We start from the raw sequence: 5,981 nt of genomic DNA, 5'->3' as shown, positions 1-5,981 counted from the left end.
GTCGCTTCTTGACAGTAAATTAAGTGTGGAACACTATTCAGCTGTATGCGAGGAAGAATCACACGTAGTACAAGCCGGGCCTTAAGAGCCGCGACGTGGCAACAAAACAACTCTGTGTCGATATTAGACCAACCGGTAACGTGCCGGAACTGAGCGAGAACAGCTGCTGCTTTAGCTGAAACGAACGGTCAGAAGAAGCCGTTCCCCCGTATTTATGACCTGAATCCACCACCTTATATAAATACTGGTCCCACTCTTCCCTCCTATGTGACTGACTGGACAGATAACCTCGCGAAATAGACTAAATGCTAGAGCGAACTCAGAACATTTAACTTCCTATGAAGTCTAACATTTTTGGATTTGAGAATAATGGAACCTCCCCACAGGCTATGCTCTTATTGTCAGGGACCTCATACGCTGCTACAAGTAGTGAAGCTAAATTAACATCCTTACCCTCAAGGATGTCCTGACGAATGTTATCTAGAATACAATGTGACGGTGCTATGTTGGGAAAGATTGACTGACCCACCAGCAACCCTAGCTTGTGATGTTGAGGCCACTTGAAGTCTCTGTACCACTAAACTAGACGAAACATCCCTACTCTCCGCCGTCTCCACCTGTCTGGATGTCTAAACTGGACGTGGCCAATGACTTAAACACTGCATGAAGTTGGGTAAGACACGTCTGTATAGTGTTCATGGACATCATCTCCTGACTGGGACCTGGAACCTCTAAGTTCTGCTTCCCAGCTGTTACTGGGGAAGGTATCCCCCTCTTCAACAACTCCGCCGTCAACTTAGGAATAGTCCAAGACCTCATTGAAGGAACAGATTGGAGATCAACACTTCCATGTAACGGAGATGTTCCCTCGATGTCGGAGGCGTATGGCATTAGGTAACTGAAACAAAATGAATGACATTAAATGAGAAATAACCGACCTTAACCAGAGCCTACTACTCGTGACCTCTTTCATGAACCCGTGCTGCCTAATGCCTGTAACGTGACCAGCTACCGTAACCGTGCCAGTAGCCTTGACGTGGATATCGAAAACCGTGCCTATACCCTCCACTAATCAACTACTAACCATGGCTATAGTCCTGCGTTGTGTGTTGTAATCGTGACCGGACCGTCGGGACCACAATGCCTGTGGCCATTACCGGCTTACTAGCCTTGTACCTGTCGTAGTAACAGGCTTCGTAATATTGCGCCTGTAGTCGTGACAGGACTTATGATCGTGCCTGTAGTCGTGACAGGACTTATGATCGTGCCTGTAGTCGTGACAGACTTCGTAATAACATGCATGTAAAATATAACATGTATCACTCTCTGCCCCCCGACATGTTTCGCAGACATGCGCACAGCAGAGACGCACCGGACCGGCCCATCCACAAGAAAATACCACATAAAAGCGCGGCGGGAAGTCTGGCTCCTGGAATCAAAGACTGTACACATGCGCAAATCAGTCAGGAGATCGGGACTGTAGCGCAAGAACCTGGGCATGTGCAACAAAGGCTTACAGTCCGGATCAGTAGGATGGTGATGCGCAAGCGCAGGAGGCACAACAGGAGCCGATAGGCTAACAGACCAGTGGGAGGTTCTCTCGATTGAGAGCCCTCCAAGTAGCGCACACTGATTGGACGGACGCTCGTAGATAGAAGTAAAATAGACACACATTCGACAGCGGTGTCAGGACGTATGCAGGGAGGTTTTATAAGCCTGGTCCCGCCCCCTCTCACAGTTCACTGCCGATACCCCTGAAGACGCCAAGTGTTTGGCGAAACATGTCGGGGGCAGAGAGTGATACATGTTATATTTTAGCCAGCTGGTGTCTTGCTAAGTTCAGTTAGGACTTTACAATGAGCGAATGGTGAACGCTAGGAGAGCTGCTACTACCTGCAGGTAAGTGCACACCAAACAGAGCCTGGAGACCCAGCACGCAGACGGTGGAGCCGGCCAGGCGGCCTTCAGCCCAGGCTGCACCTCCAGTGACCTCACAGCTACAATCAGACTATTACCAGCCACAGGGCAGACACGGCTGATAGTTTTAAAAGTGTGTTAGTTCTTATTAGTGAATTTTAAGGATACATAATAAATGTTAAATTTTAGACATCCTAACAACACGTGTCAACCCAGAGATAATCACTGGTCCTAGTGACCAATTGTAAATACTTAGTCCCTCATGTCTCAACACGTGTCAGTGGGTCAAATGTAAATGTAACAAATTCCGTGCGGGCGCAATGCATTCGCATCACACATTGCACCCGCGCGGAAAACTTGCTCAACTGAAAGGGGCCTTACGGTGGAGGTGCTATACCCCACAGTGTCCACTAGATGTCTCCATTCTCCACTTCATCTTGTAATCACAGAGCACTTCTTTCACATTGAAGCGATTGACACCATGATTAACCCTTCAAATCCCCGGCCGCAGTGATCGCAGCATCTGCTGGTGGGTTATATAACTGGATGGCTCCCAGGAGACTTTGACATTTACAATCCTTTCTGTAATTTTTCCATTTTTCCTGAATTTAATTCCATATGATGAATATGCTGTATAGACTCCTGACATACCCCCGCCATATACTGCATCCCCGGCCCTATATAGTGTGCTGTATAGTCTCCTGACATACCCCCGTCATATACTGCATCCCCGGCCCTATATAGTGTGCTGTATAGACTCCTGACATACCCCCTCCATATACTGCAGCCCCCGGCCCTATATAGTGTGCTGTATAGTCTCCTGACATACCCCCGCCATATACTGCATCCCCGGCCCTATATAGTGTGCTGTATAGTCTCCTGACATACCCCCGCCATATACTGCATCCCCCGGCCCTATATAGTGTGCTGTATAGACTCCTGACATACCCCCGCCATATACTGCATCCCCGGCCCTATATAGTGTGCTGTATAGTCTCCTGACATACCCCGTCATATACTGCATCCCCGGCCCTATATAGTGTGCTGTATAGACTCCTGACATACCCCTGCCATATACTGCAGCCCCCGGCCCTATATAGTGTGCTGTATAGTCTCCTGACATACCCCCGCCATATACTGCATCCCCGGCCCTATATAGTGTGCTGTATAGACTCCTGACATACCCCTGCCATATACTGCAGCCCCCGGCCCTATATAGTGTGCTGTATAGTCTCCTGACATACCCCCGCCATATACTGCATCCCCCGGCCCTATATAGTGTGCTGTATAGACTCCTGACATACCCCCGCCATATACTGCATCCCCGGCCCTATATAGTGTGCTGTATAGTCTCCTGACATACCCCCGCCATATACTGCATCCCCCGGCCCTATATAGTGTGCTGTATAGTCTCCTGACATACCCCTGCCATATACTGCATCCCCGGCCCTATATAGTGTGCTGTATAGTCTCCTGACATACCCCCGCCATATACTGCATCCCCCGGCCCTATATAGTGTGCTGTATAGACTCCTGACATACCCCCGCCATATACTGCATCCCCCGGCCCTATATAGTGTGCTGTATAGACTCCTGACATACCCCCGCCATATACTGCATCCCCCGGCCCTATATAGTGTGCTGTATAGTCTCCTGACATACCCCTGCCATATACTGCATCCCCGGCCCTATATAGTGTGCTGTATAGACTCCTGACATACCCCCTCCATATACTGCATCCCCCGGCCCTATATAGTGTGCTGTATAGTCTCCTGACATACCCCCGCCATATACTGCATCCCCCGGCCCTATATAGTGTGCTGTATAGACTCCTGACATACCCCCGCCATATACTGCAGCCCCCGACCCTATATAGTGTGCTGTATAGACTCCTGACATACCCCCGCCATATACTGCATCCCCCGGCCCTATATAGTGTGCTGTATAGACTCCTGACATACCCCCACCATATACTGCAGCCCCCAACCCTATATAGTGTGCTGTATAGACTCCTGACATACCCCCGCCATATACTGCAGCCCCCGGCCCTATATAGTGTGCTGTATAGACTCCTGACATACCCCCGCCATATACTGCAGCCCCGGCCCTATATAGTGTGCTGTATAGACTCCTGACATACCCCTGCCATATACTGCAGCCCCCGGCCCTATATAGTGTGCTGTATAGACTCCTGACATACCCCCGCCATATACTGCATCCCCCGGCCCTATATAGTGTGCTGTATAGACTCCTGACATACCCCCACCATATACTGCATCCCCCGGCCCTATATAGTGTGCTGTATAGTCTCCTGACATACCCCCGCCATATACTGCAGCCCCCGACCCTATATAGTGTGCTGTATAGACTCCTGACATACCCCCACCATATACTGCATCCCCCGGCCCTATATAGTGTGCTGTATAGACTCCTGACATACCCCCACCATATACTGCAGCCCCCAACCCTATATAGTGTGCTGTATAGACTCCTGACATACCCCCGCCATATACTGCAGCCCCCGGCCCTATATAGTGTGCTGTATAGACTCCTGACATACCCCCGCCATATACTGCAGCCCCGGCCCTATATAGTGTGCTGTATAGACTCCTGACATACCCCTGCCATATACTGCAGCCCCCGGCCCTATATAGTGTGCTGTATAGACTCCTGACATACCCCCGCCATATACTGCAGCCCCCGGCCCTATATAGTGTGCTGTATAGACTCCTGACATACCCCTGCCATATACTGCAGCCCCCGGCCCTATATAGTGTGCTGTATAGACTCCTGACATACCCCCGCCATATACTGCATCCCCCGGCCCTATATAGTGTGCTGTATAGACTCCTGACATACCCCCGCCATATACTGCATCCCGCGGCCCTATATAGTGTGCTGTATAGTCTCCTGACATACACCCGCCATATACTGCAGCCCCCGGCCCTATATAGTGTGCTGTATAGACTCCTGACATACCCCCGCCATATACTGCATCCCCCGGCCCTATATAGTGTGCTGTATAGACTCCTGACATACCCCCGCCATATACTGCATCCCTCGGCCCTATATAGTGTGCTGTATAGACTCCTGACATACCCCCGCCATATACTGCATCCCCCGGCCCTATATAGTGTGCTGTATAGACTCCTGACATACCCCCGCCATATACTGCATCCCCCGGCCCTATATAGTGTGCTGTATAGTCTCCTGACATACCCCGCCATATACTGCATCCCCCGGCCCTATATAGTGTGCTGTATAGACTCCTGACATACCCCCACCATATACTGCATCCCCCGGCCCTATATAGTGTGCTGTATAGACTCCTGACATACCCCCGCCATATACTGCATCCCCCGGCCCTATATAGTGTGCTGTATAGTCTCCTGACATACCCCGCCATATACTGCAGCCCCCGGCCCTATATAGTGTGCTGTATAGACTCCTGACATACCCCCGCCATATACTGCATCCCCGGCCCTATATAGTGTGCTGTATAGTCTCCTGACATACCCCTGCCATATACTGCAGCCCCCGGCCCTATATAGTGTGCTGTATAGACTCCTGACATACCCCCGCCATATACTGCAGCCCCCGGCCCTATATAGTGTGCTGTATAGTCTCCTGACATACCCCCGCCATATACTGCATCCCCCGGCCCTATATAGTGTGCTGTATAGACTCCTGACATACCCCCGCCATATACTGCATCCCGCGGCCCTATATAGTGTGCTGTATAGTCTCCTGACATACACCCGCCATATACTGCAGCCCCCGGCCCTATATAGTGTGCTGTATAGTCTCCTGACATACCCCCGCCATATACTACAGCCCCGGCCCTATATAGTGTGCTGTATAGACTCCTGACATACCCCTGCCATATACTGCATCCCTCGGCCCTATATAGTGTGCTGTATAGTCTCCTGACATACCCCGCCATATACTGCAGCCCCCGGCCCTATATAGTGTGCTGTATAGACTCCTGACATACCCCCGCCATATACTGCATCCCCGGCCCTATATAGTGTGCTGTATAGTCTCCTGACATACCCCTGCCATAT

Source organism: Bufo bufo, chromosome 9, assembly GCF_905171765.1.
Source record: "Bufo bufo chromosome 9, aBufBuf1.1, whole genome shotgun sequence".
NCBI classification, from domain to species: Eukaryota; Metazoa; Chordata; class Amphibia; order Anura; family Bufonidae; genus Bufo; species Bufo bufo.
Note: the sequence above shows the minus strand (reverse complement) of the source record.